Source organism: Callithrix jacchus, chromosome 15, assembly GCF_049354715.1.
Source record: "Callithrix jacchus isolate 240 chromosome 15, calJac240_pri, whole genome shotgun sequence".
In the NCBI taxonomy this organism is placed as follows: Eukaryota; Metazoa; Chordata; class Mammalia; order Primates; family Cebidae; genus Callithrix; species Callithrix jacchus.
The window spans coordinates 11,756,778-11,778,351 of NC_133516.1; the positions used below are offsets into that span (position 1 = coordinate 11,756,778).

The following is a 21,574-nucleotide window of genomic DNA, read 5'->3' on the forward strand; positions in this document are numbered from 1 at the left end:
CAACACACTGAAACCTCAACTCTACAAAAAAAAAAAAAAAAAATTAGAAAATGAGCTGGGTATGGCAGCACATTCCTATAGTCCTAGCTACCCTGGAGGCTTAAGTGGGAGGATAGTTGAACCCAGGAAGTGGAAGGTGCTGTGAGCAATGATCTCACCACTACACTCCAGCCTGGGTAACAGAGTGAGACCGTGTCTACACACACACACCCATCAGTCTGTCCAGCCTTGACTAATGAAAAGGGTCTTCCGGTTACAGAAGAGGTGTGCTCTTTTATAGGACAGGAAGGGACCAGCAAGCGTGTTCACAACCTTTCCTCATCCTCTGCTTAGTTTCCCAAGAACCTTCAAGGGAGTCCCGAGGGAAAGGATATAAATATTCTGGTTACCAGAGGAGAAATATGCCTCCTTTGTCAATTAACAAATGGAACACCTGCCATGAAAACCAGGAAATTCTGCTAAGATGAACCACTCCCTACGACACTGACCTCTGCAGGAAAAACGAGAAACCGGAGTTTGTGGACCAATAATATCGAAGGTCACATTCCAGATTGTGGACATCTAACCAAAGTACAGCCTTTCCACAAGGCTGGCTGTCTCCATAGGGCACTGCCGTATCTCTGGCTCTCATTTCCCTGAGAGATGCTCTATTCCAGCTTTCTCTTGCATTTTGTATTCTGTAGTTCCTGGGGTAAGACCTCACAACATAGCAAACTGCTGACTCCATGCTGACTTACAGATCTGACTTCAGATTCTAGCAGGACTCTTTCAGTTTAAGAAATTGAAGAGGAGAAAAAATGGACCCAGCCTGGCACTGGCCAGCTTAGCTGTCCGAAGATAGAAGCTGCTCAAAATGACTACAGTGCTTCTGACTTTCTGAGTCTGCCCTTGCTCCTAGGGCTCTTTGGATGACATTTATTTCTCCTTGTTGAAAAAATGGTTTGCTAGAATATAAAAAACTTAAGAAAAAAATATTAAAATATAATTTTCTCCTAAAGAGGACTCAAAAGTATACTCCCACCAGTACTGGATCTATTTCTCTCTGTCTCTTTTTTTTTCTGAGATAGGATCTCATTCTTTTACCAAGACTGGAGCACAGTGGTGAGATCCCAGCTCACTGCAGATTTCAACTCCTGGGCTCAAGCAATCCTCCCACTTCAGCCTAACCAAGTAACTCAAATTACAGGTGTATGCCCCCATGCCGAATTTGTTAAATTTTTTGTAGAGAAGGCCACTATGTGGCCTAGGCTGGTCTTGAACTCCTAGATCAAACTAATCCTCCTGCCTTGGTGCCCCAAAGTGCTGGAATTATAGGCTTTAGCCACCACACCCAGTCTATTTACTTTCATATATATATATACACACACACACACACACATATATACACACACATGTATATACACACACACATATATACACAAACATATATGCACACACACACACATATATACATATATAAAATCTTATATATTAAATGTTCCTCCTTAAATAACCTCCTACCCACCCATCTGCAGGGAGAGCAAACACAGGTTTCAGCATATCAGGCAACCTACATGAAGAAAGGAGGCTGGAGTAATGACAGAGCCCAGGAGGAACTGTAGCAAATGGCAAGGTATTCACTTCAAAGGTTTTTCAACATTGTGATGGTCAAACCAAACACAGAAACAGGAAGCCCAGTTCAGTCACCAGCAGCCAACATGGGATATTTGATCTACATGCTACAGGGCAAACTGTTTAGGATGAATGACCTTGTCTCCACCACCCCGTTCTTCAAGTCCCTCCTGCCCAGTAGTCCCTACACTCTGCTGACATGACCCACATTCACAGGACTCTCCTGACACCTTTGCTTGTTTAGTCTTTTTTCCCCAATGACTATTTTCTTTATTGGATACAGAGTTCACTTCTGTCACACAGGCTTGAAGTAAAGTGAGGTGATTATGACTCACTGCAGATTCCATCTCCTGGGCTCAAGGGATCTTGCCTCCCAAGTAGCTGGGATTACAAGCATGGACCACCATACCTAGCTACGTTTGTTATGATGATGATTATTTTGAGATGGAGTCTCACTCTATCATCCAGGCTGGAGTGCAGTAGCATGATGTAGACTTACTGCAACCTCCACCTCCTGGGTTCAAGTAATTCTCCTGCCTCGGCCTCCTGAGTAGCTGGGATTACAGGCATGCACCAGCAAGGCCAGCTAATTTTTGTGTTTTAGTAGAGATGGGGTTTCACCATGTTGGCCAGGATGGTCTCAATCCCTTGACCTTGTGATCCACCTGCCTCGGCTTCCCAATGTGCTGGGATTACAGGCATGAGCTGCTGTGCCTGGCCAACCTTTTCTATTTATAAACTACTGAGCCTCATCTGTATGCTTATAACAATGCAAAATAGACTAATATAGCAATCGTATGCCAACACTTACCAGACTGTGAGGAGCACAATGACAGAAGTACAGAGTGAGACTGAAATGCTCCCAAGGGGCTTCTTGTTGCATCATAGAGAATGGGTGAGACACCTCGGCTGAGGCGAAAGATGAGCAAAGACGAGAGTCAAAGAGTGATGATGAGGGTAGGGGAAGGTTTCCTGAAGGACACCAGTAAAGTCCCCCAAAGAAACTGACATTCCATGTGGCTGGAGGATAGGGATATGGGGAGGGTGGTGCAGGATAAAACTGGAAAGGTAAGCCGAGGCCAGCTCTTACCAGGCCCTGTGGCCAAATTAGTTTGATTTTATCTTAAAGGCAATGGGCAGTCACCAGCAGGTTTTAATCAAGAACCATTTGGACCCAAATTGGCCTTTTAGAAAAATTCCTCTGGCTTCAGTGAATAGGCTGAAGTGAGCAAGCCTAGAAGTCAGGAAGACAATTGGAGGCTTTCAAATTAAACCAGTACCAAAGAAAACAGGGCCAGGCATGGTGGCTGCTGCCTATAATCTCAAAACTTTAGAAGTCTAAGGTGGGTGGATGTCTTGAGCCCAGGAGTTTAAGACCAGACTGAGCAATGTGGTAAAACCACATCTCCACAAAACACAAAATATTAGTTCGGTGTGGTGGCTCATACCTGTGGTCATACCTCAGCTATCCCAGACGCTGACGCAGGAGGATAGCTTAAGCCCGGGAGGTTGAGACTGCAGTGAGCCAAGATCACATCGCTGTGCTCCAGCCTGGGCAACAGAGGGAGACGGTCTCAAAAAGAAAATCCCATTCTTCACCTATTAGTGCCCCAATGTTCTCATGAGAACCTTGGAGATGCAGTGAATTCAACTGTCATTGTAATTCAGCAATTCACACCTTTAAGTTTGTGTTTGATTTTCAATAATAACCCTGTGGAAACAAGAAATAAGGAATTGTGTTTGGGCTATCGTGGAAGCTCTCTGGATCTTAGAAGGTGACTTATGCTAAGACTTGAGCTTCGTGTTTTTCTGTCTGTGAGTGCTCAAGCGCAGCGGTCCCCAGGTTTTTGGCACCCGGGACCAATATTATGGAAGACAAGTTTTCCACAGGCTGGGGGCAGGGGTCAGTTTTGGAATATTTCAAGCACATTACATTTATTGTGTACTTTGTGATTACATTGTAGTATATAATAATTATATAACTCACCATAATGTACAATCAGTGTGAGTCCTGAGCTTCTTTGTTTTCCTGCAACTACATGGTCCCATCTGTGGGTGATGAAAGATAGTGATAGATTATCAGGCAACAGATTCTCATAAAGACACAGCAAGGTAGGACCCTTGCAAGCACAGTTACACAATAGGGTTCCTGCTCCTATGAGAATCTAATGCTGCCACTGACCTGACAGGAGGTGGAGATCAGGTGGAAAAGACGGGAGTGGCCATAAATACAGATGAAGCTTTGATCGCCCACCTGCTGCTCACCTCTTGCTGTGTGGCCAAGTACAGGCCTGTGATTGAGGGATTAGGTGCCCCTGCTCCACTGCATCCAAAAAAACCCTCTTGACAGAAGTCTTCATAGTGGTCAAGTAAAGAAGCCACTTAGCTCCTAAGGCATGTGTCTCAGCTGGCATTTCATCACAATCAACAGGAAGTGGTAGCTTGAAACATTATGAGGTCACTTCCTAAAAATCACCAGCAGCCCATTTCCCATTGACAAGGAGCTCAACGCTGCCCCTTGGATAACCAAACCTATGCCCAGATCCCATTTGTGTGGGTCTTTCTCCCAGAACCCTTCCTAGCATCAGTTCTGTATTTGTCAGAGTCCAATCAAAAGACAAAAGTCACCCAAAGTTTAAACTGGTAAAATTTAAAGTAAAAAAAAATTAATTATATAACAAGGGGACACCATATGAGAGATTGGCTACAAAAGGAAAGAGAACTCTAGAGAACATATGGCTACCAGAGGCCAGACAAGGTGGCTCATGCTTACAATTCCAGCAATTTGAAAAGCCAAGGCTGGAGGACTGCTTGGGGCCCGCAGTTTGAGACCAGCCTTGGAAACACAGTGAGACCCTGGCTCTACCAAAAAAAAAAAAAAAAAAAATTGCGAGGTGTGGTGGCACACACTTGTAGTCCTAGTTACTTGGGAGGCTGAGGTGAAAAAATTGCTTCAGCCCAGGAGGTTAAGGTTGCAGTGAGCCACGATTTCACCACTGCACTTTACACTGGGAAAGAGAGAGACCCTGCCTCAAAAAAACAAAGTATAGGACCAGCTGTTACTAGGAGCAGTAACTTCCTACAGTCCCTACACTGAGATGGAGTGACCAAGGAAGGGATTCCCCACTAAGGCTGAGATCCAGGCCCCCTTGGACAGGGCACAGTCATGGGTAATTCAATGGTAGAATTGCTGCATTACCACTTGGTGGAACATGCTAGCAATATGCCTTCTGGAATTTGCTGAAAAGCCACCATCTAGGGTGCTAGCTTAACGTATTGGTAAACAGCTGTCTCACTACAAAACCACCCAGGAAAATGCGGAGAAACCGCTGGTCACTGCGGGCTACTAAGCATTATGCAGGGCAGGAGCCTGGTGCTAAAGAAGCTCAGTGCCTGTGAAGATTTGTACACAACTAGAAAAAAAACCCTCTTATAATGCCCCTCAAGCATCATGTACTGACAACATTTAATAATGCACCAGTTGACAGAGGAAGCATTTAAAGATCCCAACTCTATGTTTGCAGAGCAGGCAGTGAAGGCTGAATTTGGAACTGAGGAGCAGTCATTGGATGAATAGCTGGTACATGACACATTTCCATCTACCAAAGAAGGAAGGAAAGAGAGAAAAATGAGAAAATAAAAACAGGCATGGTTCACACCTGTAACTGCAGCAGTTTGAACGGCCAAGGCACGTGAATCACTTAGGTCCAGGAGTTTGAAACCAGCCTGGGTGACATAGAGAAAACTTATCTCCACTACAAATAAAAAAATTAGCTGAGTATGGTGGCATGTGCTGTAGTCCCAACTTCTCAAGAGGCTCCTGGGTTCAAGCAATTCACCTGCCTCAGCCTCCCAAGTGGTGGGAATTACAAGTATGCACCACTATGCTCAGCTAACTTTTGTATTTTTAGTAAAGACAAAATTTTACCATGTTGGCCACATCAGTCTCAAACTCCTGACCTTGTGATCTACCCACCTCAGCCTCCCAAAAGCTTTTGCTCTGTCTTTGCCCACTTAATCTAAGAAAATTAAGCTAAAATAAATTTTGTAACCAAACCAAAATGAAGCTAAGAGGTGTGGCTACTATACTCAAAAGACTTGAAATTCCCTTGACCCAAAAATAACTATCTGGAAGCCAAGAACGACTATCTGGAAGTCAGCATCCTCAGAGTGCATTTCAGAGGCAAACTAGAAATATGTCAGTGTAAACTATGAAAGTCCAGAGCCTTCGTTTGAGTAAAACTAGGTGCAGCAAAACCATGGGCTCCATCCATGACTGGTATTGTAAAAGAGGCCACAGGGAGTAGAATTAAATATGATACCCTTGGCCGGGCGCAGTGGCTCACACCTGCGATCCCAACACTTTGTGAGGCCGAGGTGGCCAGATCGTTTGAGGTCAGGAGTTTAAGAGCAGCCTGGCCAACGTGGTAGAAACTCGTCTCTACTAAAAATATAAAAATTAGCCAGGCATGGTGGCAGGTGCCTGTGATCCCAGCTACTTGGGAGGCTGGGGCAGGAGAATCACTTGAATCCAGGAGGCAAAGGTTGCGGTGAGCTGAGATCACAACACTACACTCCAGCTTGGGCAACAGAACAAAATTCCATCTGCAAAGTTTCTTCTAAACTCAATTTAAGGCACCATGTACCAAAACCAGATAGCAATAAATTAAATAAATTTTAGCCTTTTTCATGCCATCCAATTACATCTTGGTCAGTTCACAAACATGTTTCTGCAAATGCTGGAGGAGTTTTTCTCTTTAGGAGTTTTCCTCCTTACCCTGCTTAACAAAAGATTTCACACACAAAGAGAATGGAGACAGCCCCACTTCAGGACATGCTACAGGGAGAGAACTGACTGTCCCAAAAAGAGAGGGCTCCACACCCCTCTGACAACTCCACAATAGACCAGCTACACACAAATGCCTGAAGTAAGGAAGTCCATTAAGAAAATGAACAGTTGGTGAGATCAAGACTTCTGAGCCAAAGGGCCTGCAGCTGGTCTGACGATTCATCAAAAAGTCTGAATTTAAATGGACACATATCGGACTGTGACACGTAATAAAAGAACTGAAGCAGCCAAGTGTCTTGATTTGGGTTTCCTTTCCACTGTATGCAGCTCCAGTGAATGGAGAAGTGAGCATGCCTGTGGTACTCCTGACACATCTGGGATAGTTCCCATCCACAGTAGTCAACCTTTGGGATTATCCACACATTGCAGGGTCATTGCCCATCTGTGCTGACCTCGAATGTCCAGAGAAAAGCTTTTCTTTAGAGACTGGAGAGAAAAATGTCAAACCTGAAAGCCCATGAACTGTCTTAGCCAGGGGGAACACATGAAGGAAACACCATAGAATCTCACATCAGAAGCCTAATTTCAGGTTGACCTCGAAAGCTTTACGATTGTTGAGTAATCAGCTTACTTTCTCTAGGCTCTGTTATTCTTACATCAATAAAAAGAAAAGCAGACTGAATAGTCTCCCAGATCGATTCCAATCTTAACATCCTCTGGCTTTATGATTAAAGAATGATACTAATAAATAAGGTTAAAACTGTGGCTTAACCCCAATAGGAGCCCGCTGGGATTATGCTAAGCAAAACTAGTCCACATAGAAAGAGCCATTCTGACCACATCCCTCCCTATGCCAGCTATCATACACATATGCACCACGGGTATGAAAAGTCCCTTCCACAGACGACTGTCTGATTCAATCATAGGCTGATTTATTCATTCAAACAACAAATATTTACTGAGCACCTTCTAGGGATTTAGGCTTACAACAACAAAACAGACAAAATCCCTTCCCTTACTTACCTTTTAGTGAAGGAGGAGGGGGAGTCAAACATCAAATAGGAAATATAATTAACGATATATTTTATGCAGGGCAGTGCTGGGATTCACTCATGGTGGCTGGAAAAATATTAAGGGAAATATTAGGGAAGTATAGAATATAGTCTCAAACCTTTGGGAAGCCGAAGTTTTAATGAGCCAGGCTGAAGACAGCCAGTTCTTACATTCGAGCTTTAAGTCATATGGTTGAGCCTGTTTACCCCACATTCCTTTTTCTCTACTCTGTTTACTCATGTAAACTTCATGCCAGCTGTTCCTCTAAGGGGGAGGTTGAAAAAGAATTACTTCTTAATGCTGTTTATTCTGGACCTCAGAACCAAAAGTTTTTATCATTCTTAAAACCACTCTTTTAACCATCTTAATTATCCACAAGCATGTTAACTTAAAACCTCTTTTACTACTTCTATACTGAATAAATGCAAGAATGAACAAGGAGTCAATTAGCTGCAATCACTCTCTAAAACTTGATGACACCCTAGCCCAACTCTTACACTGTATTCTGTATGTACGGGCATATTTTATTCATCTGATACTTATACTAAATAAATGTTTGTTTAATAAGTGAAACTAAATGTGAATTGTAAGTATAAAGAAGTCACGATGAGAGGTGAGCAAAAGGCCCATCTTCATCAAATTAATCTCTTCTTAGGGAAGACACTGAATTTGTGCCTGCAGATTATCATCTTACCTTTTAATAACAAATTTAATTTCATTGCCCACTTGAATGATGTTTCCCAGCCTTGGGATTCCCTATCATGAGGGACTTCTGAAAGGAAATGTTTTCCAGTAGTTCTTCCACACACAGATCATTCACAGGTCCTTCAAATTTTTGGTCTTAAAAAGGATCTTCAAAGATTAAACTTTGTTTTGCAAAATCCTTAAACAGAAGAGAAAGAAAAAATCATTATAGACAATAAAGAACATAACCTAAGCTGGTGTGCAGTGGCATGATCTTAGTTCCTTGCAATCTCGGCCTCTCGGGTTCAAGCAATCCTCCTGCCTCAGTCTCCCGAGTAGCTGAGATTACAGGTGCCTGCCAGCATGCCTGTCTAATTTTTGTATATTTTTAGTAGAGACAGGGCTTAACTAAGTTGGCCAGGCTGGTCTCCAACTCCTGACCTCAGGTGATCCACCCACCTTGGCCTCCCAAAGTGCTGGGATTACAGGCATAAGCCAATGTGCCCAGTCACAAACACTATTTGGAAGCAACTTTTTGCTACTATCTGCTCGTGGCTGTAATAACCCTCCTCCATTGGCTGCCTTACAGTAGCGCATTTCGGGCTACAATTTCATCTGCACTGCAGCCATGAGATCAATGCTCTTTACCCCTTCAACCTCGTGAGCATGCTGTTTAATAAGAAATAACTTTCCACAAAGAATTCATGGAATGGGAATTAAAAATAGTAAGCAGAGGCTGGTTTAGATGAAAAGAGGCATAACAACCAAAGTTAGCATATGAAGATTGTTTAAAGCCATATTTAAAACAAAATTTTCTCAGATACTATTCAGATAAGAGTAAGGAAACTCGACTAAGGGCTACATATGAGCTGACACCAAAAAATCATTGTTAAATTTGTCAGATGTGATGAGAGAGTGGCTGTTTGGGGATGCACACAGAACAGATAAAATGATGTGGTGACTGCGATTTGCTTTATAATATTCCTGCAAAGGGAGGTAAAAGAATAGCAGAACAAAATGTGGACAATCTTAATGATGGCAGAAATTGAGGAATGGGTATTTCAGTGTATATCGTACTATTTTCTCTACTTTTGAATAGGTATAAAAACTATAATTTAAAAATGTAAAAAAAAAAACAGTTGGGAGCAGTGGCTCATTCCTGTAATTCCAGCACTTAAGGAGGACGAGGCAGGTGGATCACTTGGGTCAGGGGTTAAGAGACCAGCCTGGCCAACATGGTGAAACCCTGTCTCTACCAAAACTACACACACAAAATATTAGCCAAATGTGGTGACAGGCACCTGTAGTCCCAGCCACTCAGGAGGCTGAGGCAAGAGAATCACTTGCACCCAGAAGAAAGAGGCTACAGTGAGCCAAGATCAGCCTCGGCGACAGAGTGAGAATCTGCTTCAAAAAAAAAAAAAAAAAACACCAAAAACAAAGATAAAAGTAAAAATTAGTTTACTATTCTTTGCTCTGAAGCCACATCTAAACAGAATTCTAAAAAGAAAGATTCTAGCAATTTACATGGTGCTATTTATATAGAAATCTCCCTTGCACCTTTCTATGTAAATTTAAATATTTTGCAACCTGATGGCTGGGAGTGGTTCAAAGCTGGGCATGGTAACACATGCCTGTAGCCCCGGCCACTTAGGACGCTGAGGCAGGAGGATAACATGAGCCCAAATGTTCTAGTCATGCCCAGACAACATAACAAGACCTGGTTTCTTTAAAAAGAAATGGGGACCTGAGAGGGAGCTCATTGATGAATTATTTTGGTGATATAAACAAGTGCTATCAAAACACTAGTATAAAATCCAAAATTAAATCTACTGCCAGATTTTTCTCCTTACCTCTGGACTCATTTATGCAATTGCCTCCTCTACCTCCACAACTCAACTTGAAAGAAATTAATTTCTTTGATCTTAGATTGGCTTTCCTCTAACATCTAAGATTTGTATTAAATTCTTACTTCATGTTATTAGCACCAAATCTGAAAGGATCTAGTATAGGAACTCTTTGAGATAAGAAACACATAAAATGAAATAGTTCTCATATCTGTAAAAAGAAGTATGCCCATAAACAAACAGTAAAAAATTAGAGGCTTTCAGTCACAATAAAGAATGATGTTAAATACAATTATTCTGTCAATTCAACAAGAAACTATATAAACCTAATTCTAACAAACTTTCTATAAAATAAAAAAGAACCAATTGTCAGAGCTGAGAGTAAAAAGTGGAAGTTTTAGAAAGAGATGAAGTCAACTGCAGAACATGCCTATCACATATCATAAAGGCTGTCCCAATCACACCCATCCCCCTTATTCCACCTAGTATCACCTGAGGTCAGGAGCCCAAGACCAACCTGGCCAACATAGAAAAATCCCTTCTCTACTAATAATGCAAAAATTAGTCTTGAATGGTGGTGGGTGACTGTGAGGCAAAAGAACTGCCTGAACCCAAGAGCCAGTCAGCCAGAATCACATCACAGCACTCCAACCTGGGTGACAACAGTGAAAACTGTCTCAGGAAAAAGAAAAACAAATTCCTTTGGGAAGGCTTTCTTCATAGAGATCTTCAACATGAGACTGAAGAAAAGGGTATGGAATCATCACAGGACCTTTGGCTTTTACACCTTGAGATATAAGAACAAAAAGAAAAAGGGATATAATTTAAACACAATTTGCAGGAAAGAATCATTATTGAATCTGTATTGCTCTTTAACTTTCTTTTCTTGAAACAGTTTCACTCTTGTCGCCCAGGCTGGAGTGCAGTGGCATGATCTCGGCTCACGGCAAGCTCCATTTCTCAGGTTCAAATGATTCTCCTGCCTCAGCCTGCTGAATAGCTGGAATACAGGAGCCTACCACCACCCCCAGCTAAGTTTTGGATTTTCTGCAGAGACAGTTTCACCATTTTGGCCAGGCTGGTCTCGATCCCCTGACCTCAGGTGATCTGCTCGTCTCAGCCTCCCAAAGTACTGGGATGAGCCACTGAGCTGCCTCAGCACTTTCTTATGTTCTTAAATAGCCTAACCCAGGTGGGGACAGTGGCTTATGCATGTAATCCCAAAAACTTTGAAAGACAAGGTCAGAAGGTTGCTTCAACCTAGGAGTTCAAGACAGGCCTGGGCAACATAGCTCGACCACCCCTCATCTCTACAAAAATTAGGCCAGGTATGCACCGCACCTAGCTAATTTTTATATCTTTTGTAGAGAGAGGGTTTCATCATGTTGCCCAGGCTGGTCTCAACCTCCCGAGCCCAAGCCATCCTCCCGCCTCGGCCCTCAAAGTGCTGGGATTACAGGGCCCAGGGAGCCTTATGTTTTCTTTAAGCAGTCCCCTATTCTAGCAAAGGGAGGAAAAGAAATAGAACAAGATGTAGGACAATCTTAATAATCACAGAAATTGAGGAATAGGCATTTTAGTGTTCATCATACTATTTTCTCTACTTCTGAATAGGCATAAAAACTGTAATTTAAAAATGTAAAAACAGAAAAAAAAATAGCCAGGCACAATGGCTCATGCCTGTAATCCCAACTCTTTGAAAAGCCAAGGCAGGGGGATCACGGGTCAGGAGTTCAAGATCAGCATGGCCAACACGGTGAAACCCTGCCTCTATCAAAAAAAAAAAAAAAAAAGCTGGGTGTGGTGCCAAGCACCTGTAGTCCCAGCTACTCAGGAGGCTGAGGCAAGAGAATCAGTTGAACCAGGTAGGAAGAGGCTGCAGTGAGCTACTGCACTCCAGCCTGAACAGCAGAGTGAGAATCTGCCCTAATAAAAAAAAGTAAAAATGAATTTACTAATCCATGCTCTGAAGCCACATCCAAACAGAACTCTAAAGAAAAACAAGCAATTTACATGGTGCTATTTATATACAGATCTCCCATGCACCTCTGAATCTAACATTTAAATATTTTGCAACATTATGGCTGGGAGTGGCACAAACCTGGGCATGGCGGCACATGGCTGTAGCCTTAGATACTACTTAGGAGACTGAGACAGGAGGATAACTTGAGCCCAGGAGTTCTAGCCCAGCCCAGAAAACATAACACGACCCTATTTCTTTAAAAAGAAAAGTCAGGGAGCTGTCAGGGAGCTCACTGATAAAATTATTTTAGTGCTATCAACAACTGCTATCAACACACGACTACAGAATCCAAAATGATATCTATTGCCAGACCTTTCTCCTTACGTCTGAACTCATTTACCAAACTGCCTCCCCCACCTCCACAACTCAATTTGAATGTCAACTTGAAATTAATTAATTAATTTCTTTGTTATTAGATTGGCTTTCCTCTAGCATCTAAAGACTTGCCTTAAATTCTTACTTCATGTTATTGGCATCAAATCTGAAGGGATCTAGTGTAGGAGCTCTTTGACATAAGAAACACGTGTTTTTGAGAAATCACACAAAGTGAAATAATTATCATAGCTGTAAAAAGAAATATGCCCATACATAAATAACAGTAAAAGATTAGAGGCTTTCAGTCATACTAGAGAGTGATGTTAAATCAAATTATTCTGTTAATTCAACAAGAAAATATATAAACCTAATTCTGACAAACTTTCTATAAAATTAAAAAAAAAATGTTGGGGTTGACAGTGAAAACTGGAAGTTTTAGAAAGAGGTGAGACCAACTGCAGAATGTGCTCATCACGCATCACCAAGGCTGTCCCAATCACACCCTCTGCCTCATTATCCCCCTTATTCCATGTAATTCTTTCCCAGACCATAACCCCTTCTTCCATAGTAAATATCTCCTACTTACTACACATTTCCCCACCAGATTAAATGCTTCAGAATGCATGGGGCAGGGCACTGTCTTCCACACTGCCCAGTTTCCAACACCTGACTCACAGGTACCAAATCCTGACTTCAGGATTATGAGGTCGGAAGTAGTGATTATTTCCTCAATACTTGCAGTGGTTCACAGCAATGAAAACCCTAAGATTTCCTTTCCCCTTTCGGGGACCATAAAGAAAGCAGCAATACTGTCAGAGGCACTTGAACCCAAGCAACTCCATCTAAAATAGGAGCTGGGTAAAATGAGGCTGAGACCTACTGAGTTGCATTCTCAGATAGTTAAGGCATTCTAAGTCACAGGCTGAGGAAGGAGGTCAGCACAAGATACAGTTCATAAAGACCTTGCCGATAAAATGGGCTGCAGTAAAGTGGCCAGCCAAAACCAAGATGGTGATGAGAGCGGCCTCTGGTCGTCCTCACTGATACTACACTCCCACCAACACCATGACAGTTTACAAATACCATGGCAACGTCTCAAAATGGGAAGCATAAAAATAATCCATTCCTGGCCGGGCACAGTGGCCCACACCTGTAATCCCAGCAGTCTGGGAGGCCAAGGTGGGTGGATCACCTTAGGTCAGGAGTTTCAGAGCAGCCTGACCAGCATGGTGGAACCCCCATCTCTACTACAAATTAAAAATAAAATTAGCTGGGTGTGGTGGTGCACATCTGTGATCCCAGCTACTTGGGAGGCTGAGGCAGGAGAATCACTTGAGAACCTGCTTGAGGAGTAAACAAGACAGGCATGATCTGGGCTGTCTGAGCCCCTGTGCTAAAACAGGAGGAAAAAGCCATTCATTTTCACGTGAAAATGAAAGGAGGATGAGTCAGTGAGCCTAGAGACTGAGGTGAGACAGTGCTCAGTGGAGACCTCTCCAACATGATGACATTTCAACTGTGATGCTAATAGAAAGGAGAAGCACAGAAAGCCCTCAACTAACAGCAGTCCACAAACACCAGTCCTCAGCGCAACAGTGCCAGGAGGCTGTGACCTGAGAAGAAGAAAGGCACACAAATGAACAGGCTGGCTGGCACAGAGCAAGCAATCCACAGACGGCATGTGGGAAAAGCAGAGGAATGGCAGAGGGCAGCTCACCCATGCCCCTGCAGACCCAATCAGGGGCTGTGAGGTTTACTCCAAGTATAGTGGAACGCACTACATATGACAGTCCAGAGAATGAGAGGCTCCACCTCCTACTTTCAATGAGCCTGACCTGGATGCTCCGTGGCATGGCTCTAACTGAGCACTGGAGGGCAGTGACGGAGGATGGGGTAGAACCTGGGCTTTGTGTTTCGGCAGAGTCAGCAGGCCTTGCTAGGCTGGATACCGGAAGGGAGACAATCATACCTCAGAGTACCTCCTGGGCATCTGGCTTGGGCAGCTGGTAGACCCTGAGAGGAGCTCATGGAGAGGGAAATGGGGACTTTGCCTGGGACACATGAAGCCTAAGGAGGGGTCAAGCAGATAGGTAAGTATAGAGGTCTGGTATGAGGAGCATCTTCAGGGCCAGGAATGAGAGTCTCAAAGACACAGACAATATAATATTTTTAAGAGGTGAAGTCTCGCTCTGTCGCCAGGTTGAAGTGAAGTGGCGCAATCTCAGCTCACTGCAACCTCCGTGTCCCGGGTTCAAGTGATTCTCCTGCCTAAGCCTCCTGAGTAGCTGGGACTACACGTGCCCACCACCATGCTCAGCTGATTTTTATACTTTTAGTAGAGACGGAATTTCATCATGTGTGCCAGGATGGTCTCGATCTCCTGCCCTCGTGATCCACCCGCCTTGGCCTCCCAAAGTACTGGGATTACAGGCATCCACGGAGCCGGGCATTGCTCTTTAACTTTTATAATTTGATCTTTACTTCTGTTATTGTAATTCAGTCCAAAGAAAAATAGTGTGAGGAAAATAAATATAACATCAAAAATGCTAATATTCTGTTCATCAAAGTTTGCAGTGAAATATCCCATTACAGCCAGGCAGGGTGACTTACCTCTGTAATCCTAGCACTTGGGAGGCCAAGGCAGGTGAATCGCTTGAGGTCAGGAATTGGAGACCAGGCTGGCCAACATGGCAAAACCGCATCTCTATGAAAAATACAAACATTAGCCAGTTGTGGTGGTGAGTGATTGTCATCTTAGCTACTTGGGAAGCTGAGATAGGAAAATCACCTAAACCCAGGAGGCAGAGGTTGCAGTGAGCTAAGATCATCCCATTGCACTCTAGCATGGGTGACAAGAGCAAAACTCCAGCTCAAAAAAAAAAAAAAAAAAAAAGAAAAGATAGGTAGATCCCATTACTTTAAGGCAATGTAGCTACAGCCAGACTTTCTACAGAAATCTGAACCACATTATAAAGCGAAAAAAACATACCAGCTAATATTATTTAATACATACAGAACTAAACAGAAGAGGTAATATTTTCAAAACATAAACATTAGTGTAACCTTATTGGACTTACAAAAATAATTTTTTAATAACAGAAACAGAAGATTCCCTGAACTGCAACTTTTAAGCTAGCATTTATTTACTCAAGATTCAACTAATACAACAGCTATAAAAAGTCAAGAGCTGGGCTAGGCATGGTGGCTCACGTCCGTAATCCCCACATTTTGGGAAGCTGAGGCAGGGAAATCACCTGAGGTAGACCATTCCAGACTAGCCTGACCAACATGAAAAAACCCCATCTCTAATAAAATATAAAATTAACTGTGGCATATGCCTGTAATCCCAGCTACTCTGGAGGCTGAGGCAGAAGAATAGCTTGAACCCGGGAAGCAGAGGTTGCAGTGAGTTGAAATTAAGCTATTGCCCTACAGCCTGGGCCACAAGAGCAAAATTCCATGTCGGGGGTGGGGGGGTGGGGGGAGGGAGTCAAGAGCTAACCAGATGGGAGTGGCTCACACCTGTAACCCCAGCACTGTGGGAGGCCAAGGTGGGTGGATCAACTGAGGTCAGGAGTTCGAGACTAGCCTGGCCAACATGGTGAAACCCCATCTCTACTAAAAATACAAAAATTAGCCAGGCATGGTGGTGCTCACCTGTAGTCCTAGCTACTAGAGAGGCTGAGGCAAGAGGATCGATTCAACCGGAGAAGTGGTGGTTTCTGTGAGCTGAGATCACACCACTGCACTCCAGCCTGAGTGAAAGAACAAGACTCTGTTTTCAAGGAAAAAAAAAAAAAAAAAGAAAAGTCAAGAGCGTGGGGAATATTAAAATCAGACATAACCAACAGTCTCCCATCAAAACAGCTCCATTTATTTGCTATCAGTATGTGTTAAGGTCTATCCGCTAAACACTGATATTTGTACTAATGTTTCAAGCGCACATTAGTGCTTAGATTTAATATCCTTTGCTGTACACTAAACTTGAATATCATACTTTCATATTACAAAAAAAAGCCTCTTTCCCTAAGGCAAATACCATTAATATTGCTTTAAAATTATAAAATGTGAAGATTATAATTTCACAACAGCTGAACATTGTTGACTTTAAACAAAGTAATCTAATAAACCACCATCACAACAAAAGCCCCACAACATAATCAGTTTCACCTTATAAAAGCACTGACATTTATAAAAATTGTAAATTTATAAAACAGTGAATTCCTAAAACTTTAATAGCAAATGATTTTTACTCAGAATAGTACTTAATTAACAATATCATAAAATCATAGGCCGGGTGTAGTGGCTCACGCCGGGTGGATCACTTGAGGTCAGGAGTTCAAGACCAGCCTGGCCAACATGGTGAAACCCTGTCTCTACTAAAAATATACAAGTTAGCTGAGCATGGTGGTGCACGCCTATGATCCCTGCTACTTGGGAGGCTGAGGCAGAAAAATTGCTTGAAACCGTGAGGCAGAGGTGGCAGTGAGCCAAGATCTCATGCCACTGCACTCCAGTCTGTGCAACAGAGCAAGATTCTGTCTCAAAAAATAAGTAAATAAAAACATAAGGAAGATGCATTTATTATGTATTTATATACCCGGTATTATGTGAAGCACTGAAGCATGTTATCAAATCTTTGAGTTAGATCTTCAGTTCTCATGACCACTAAAGAGCTACTAAGTCTCAGACAGGATAAGAGACTTGGCCAAGCTGACCTTGTCATCTGCCCCCCTTGGCCTCCCAAATTGCTGGGATTACAGGTAAAAATCAAATTCAACCAACCAGATCAAGAGAAACAATTAGTTTTTAAAAATGCAATATTAATTAAATCCCTAAGATCCAGAGCTTTGTAAAAATCAAATAATCCCCAATATCATGCTGAAAGTTTAAAAGAAATGCTAACTGATAATTTAAGAGATAAAACTTTTCCTTAGCTTTGCACTAATCTAGAAAGAAAGAACGTTTCTAATATTTAGACGGACACTACGAGATGAACACTGACTCCACTGTGTAAACGCTCATGAACAAAGTACTGCAGGACTTGCCCAGTTTAGACTTACCGTATTTTCTTTCAGATAGTTCTTCAATATGTTTACATAGATCAGCGATACAATCATTGCATTTCTCTGAAAATTCAGGAAAGGTCAATTGTCAGTATGTCCCTATGTCAGAGCAACACTAACATATAATGACTTATTTCCTATATTTTCCATCTCAACAGTCCATATCATTTTACTTCCTTTGAAAAAAATTTTTCCCTTTTTTGGTGGTTCTTATAATTAGTTTACTTGGAGACTGCAGAAAAGTTTTCAAGTTTAGTACCTCTTTTTATCCTTTTAATTTCTGAAAAGGAGGAGGGCAGAAAAGATCAATCAAATTAAATAAAACAACAAGGAGGCCACAGTGAGAATGTCTCCAGGGATCTTTTAGCAAATTTCCTAAAACATGTCTCAGCTGTGTGGAAATAAGACTTTACAGCAGCCAGTGAGGTGATGCAGGCCTAGGTAATCCTAGCACTTAGGGAGCAGAGGTAAGTGGATCGCTTTCAGCTGAGGGCAACATAGCAGAAACTTCCGTCCCCTCCCCCACCTTCCACTACCTCCTCCATGTCCCCATCTCCTCCAAAAATACAAAACTTAGCCAGACATGATGGCAGGCACCTGTAGTCCAAGCTACTCAGGAGGTTGAGGTAGAAGAATCACTTGAACCCAGGAGACAAATGTTGCAGGGAACGGAGACAGCAGCCAGCCTGTGCAAAAGAGCAAGACTCCATGTCAAAAAAGAAAAAAAAAAAAAAAAGCAAGTTTAAGAGGAACCCCAAAGCAAAAATCCCAACCCTTTTCCTCCCAATCACGGAAACACCAGGAAGGTGTAATAGTTTTGCAGCATACCTGTAATAGGCTGATAGTGACCCCCCAAGATGCTCATAACCTAATCCCAGGAACCGGTGAACATGACCTCATATGGTAAAAGGGGCTTTGCAGATATAATGAAGTTAAGGACTTTTGGCCAGGAAGATTATTCTGGCTTGTCACAGTGGGGTTGATGTACTCACCCAGATCCTTATCAGAGCAGAGCAGGTGATGGAGAGCGATGGGAAGTATAGTGATGGAAGCAGGAACCTCGAGTCATTCAGGAAGGGCAGCACAAGCTGAGGAGTGCAGGATGCCTCCAGGGCCAGGAAACTCATTCTCCTACAGAGCCTGGGAAGGTACCTGCCCTGCTCCCACCTTGAATCAGTGCGACTGACTTTAAAATTCTGGCCTTCAGAACTGTAAGGGGATACATCTGTGTTGCTTTTTTTGTTTTAGACAGAGTTTCACTCTTTTTACCCAGGCTGGAGTGCGATGGCACGATCTCGGCTCACTGCAACCTCTGCCTTCCAGGTTGAAGCAATTCTCCTGCCTCAGCCTCCTGAGTAGCTGGGATTACAGGCATGCACTACCACACCCAGCTAGTTTTGCATTTTTAGTAGAGATGGAGTTTCTCCATGTTGGTCAGGCTGGTCTCGAACTCCCGACCTCAGGTGATCCGCCCGCCTCAGCCTCCCAAAGTGTTGGATTATAGGCGTGAGCCACCATGCCCAGCTACATCAATGTTTTAAGCCCTAAGTGTGTGGTAATTTGTTGCAGCAGAAACAGGAAACTAGTATCATAGTGAAGCCTCAAAACCCACCTGAAGGGGCTGGGTGCAGTGGTTCATGCCTGTAATCCCAGCATTTTCGGAGGTCAAAGTGGGCAGATCACTTGAGGCCAGAAGTTCGAGACCAGCCTGGTCAACATGGTGAAACCCTGTCTCTGCAAAAAAGCTAGCCGGTGTGGTGGCACATGCCTGTAACCTCAGCTACTTAGGAGGCTAAGACATGGGAACTGTTTAAACCTGAAGACGGGGAGGCGGAGATTGTAGTGAGCCAAGATCGTGCCACTGCACTCCAGCCTGGGTGAGAGAGCCAGACTCCATCTCAAAACAAACAACCCACCCCACCTGAAGAAACTTTCCAGTTCGGTCAGGAGTCCCCCACCCAACCCCCAGAAGTAGACCTTTGTTCTTTATGTTTTTTTTGTTTTGTTTTGTTTTTTTGGAGATGGAGTCTGACTCTGTTGCCCAAGCTAGAGTGTAGTGGTGTGATCTTGGCTCACTGTAACCTCTGCCTGCCTGGATCAAGCCATTCTCCTGTCTCAGCCTCCCGAGTAGCTGGGATTAGAGGCAAGCACCACCACACCTGGCTAATTTTTGTGTTTTTAGTAGAGACAGGTTTTGCCATGTTGCCCAGGCTCTACTCAAACTCCTGGCCTCAAGTGATCCGCCTGTCTCAGCTTCCCAAAGTGCTGGGATTAAAGGTGTGAGCCATGGCACTCAGCACTCACCAAGGCCTTTGACAGCATGCTTTTCCAGGCGATCAGTCTTTGTCTGGTCTGGCTCTGCCACACTTTCCAGCACACCAAGTTGGAATCCTTACCTACATTTTAGAAGAAAAGGGTGTGTATTTTAATCCCAGCTCGGTATGGTTCAGATCTGCATTTAACTCATGGAACCTGGCTGCTCCCCAGGCCCTGGAGGAAAAAAGGGTCTCTCTGTGGGTATGATACAGGATGGGCCAAGATCATGCCACTGCACTCCAGCCTGGGCTACAACAGCGAGACTCCATCTCAAGAAAACAAAAACAAATGTGGCATGGCAAAGAAAATAATTACTGTGTTACAGTTTCATAGAAACTAAAAGACAATACAAGAAGCTGTCTTTTTAGATTAGTATAATTGGTATTCTTATTTTATAGCCAAAAAAATGAGCTCAGGGCAAGTGTGGTGGCTCACACCTGTAATCACAGCATTTTGGGAGGCTAAGGCAGGTGGATCATGAGGTCAAGAGATCGAGACGATCCTTGCCAAAATGGTGAAATCCCATCTCTCCTAAAAATACAAAACTGAGTTGGATGTGGTGGGCACATGCCTGTAGTCCAAGCTACTCAGGAGGCTGAGGCAGGAGAATTACTTGAACCCGAGAGGTGGAGGTTGCAGTGATCCAAGATGACACCACTGCAAAAGAGCAAGACCTCATCTCTAAGAAAATAAAAAAAATAATAAGTAAAAGACAAACAGGCTCAGAGAATGTTACTTGATTGATTGGACTATGTTGCATCTCTGGACAGTGAAGCTGAGATCAGACTTCCTGTGTAACTCTCCTAGCCTACCAGGATGCCTCTCATAAAGGGAAGACATATAAATTTGGCCTGATGTACAAAGATGCTGGAACAGCCAATTCTACATACAGCACTTCCACGTTCATCAAGGGAAACCTTCAGGAAAGGTGAAGATGCTTCTAGAAGGGACTGGACACCAGTGCCCTTATTTGTTGCCTTTGGGCTTTTCCTCCAAGGGTAACAGTGACCCAAACTGACTGACTGTTCCAATCAACAGGAGAAAATGGTTCCAAGGTCACCAACGTCAGGCAAATTCACTTGAGGACCTATCTGTGTGCTTTGACAGACAAAAACTGCTTATGTCAAGGATACTGTATTTCAGAAAAACAATCACATTAACAACTAATAACAGTGTAAGATGCTGATGTGTTGAATGCTACTTTAGGAAAATATGCTCAAATGTAGGGAAAAAATTCTGATAGAAAACTACATATCAATTATCTAGCTAGCTATCTAGAGACATGGGCTCATTCATTTTTTTTTTTTTTTTTTTTTGGAGACGGAGTATCTCTCTTGTTACCCAGGCTGGAGTGCAATGGCGCTATCTCGGTTCACCGCAACCTCGGCCTCCTGGGTTCAGGCAATTCTCCTGCCTCAGCCTCCCGAGTAGCTGGGATTACAAGCACGCGCCACCACGTTCAGCTAATTTTTTGTATTTTTAGTAGAGACGGGGTTTCACCATGTTGACCAGGATGGTCTCGATCTCTTGACCTCGTGATCCACCCGACTCGGCCTCCCAAAGTGCTGGGATTACAGGTGTGAGCCACCGCTCGAGGCCGGTCTGATTCTTTTGCTCAGGATGGAGAGCAGTGGGATGATCCTAACTCAGTGCAGACCTGCTCCTGGCCTCAGGTGATCCTCCTGCCCCAGCATCCGAAGTGGCAGGGGACACAGGAGGACACGGTTACACCTGCCTTTTTTATTTGCTTGTTTTGTAGAGTGAGGGTTTACATTGCCCAGGCTGGTCTTAAACTCTGGAGTCTTGCTCTGTCAACCAGGCTAGGGTTCAGTGATGTGATCTCGACTAAATGCAACCCCTGCCTCCTGGG

General features: G+C 43.4%; 2 protein-coding genes across 35 annotated transcripts in view; one reads left to right on the forward strand and one right to left on the reverse strand.

Moving 5' to 3' along the window:
* The window catches only part of LOC144576556 (uncharacterized), a 537,019-nt gene that overhangs the window by 337,699 nt on the left and 177,746 nt on the right, over positions 1-21,574 (reverse strand). For 33 of the 34 annotated variants that reach the window (XR_013527075.1, XR_013527049.1, XR_013527037.1 and 30 more), the window contains 3 exons: positions 3,794-5,210; positions 3,599-3,660; positions 2,423-3,322 (listed from right to left, as the gene is read on the reverse strand). The gene's annotated coding sequence lies outside the window, so the exon portion shown is untranslated. The remainder of the gene's footprint in view (positions 1-2,422; positions 3,323-3,598; positions 3,661-3,793; positions 5,211-21,574) is intronic. The other variant, XR_013527039.1, reaches the window with a different exon arrangement.
* The window catches only part of LOC144576563 (uncharacterized), a 181,483-nt gene that overhangs the window by 139,371 nt on the left and 20,538 nt on the right, over positions 1-21,574 (forward strand). The gene's annotated exons all lie outside the window — the stretch shown is intronic.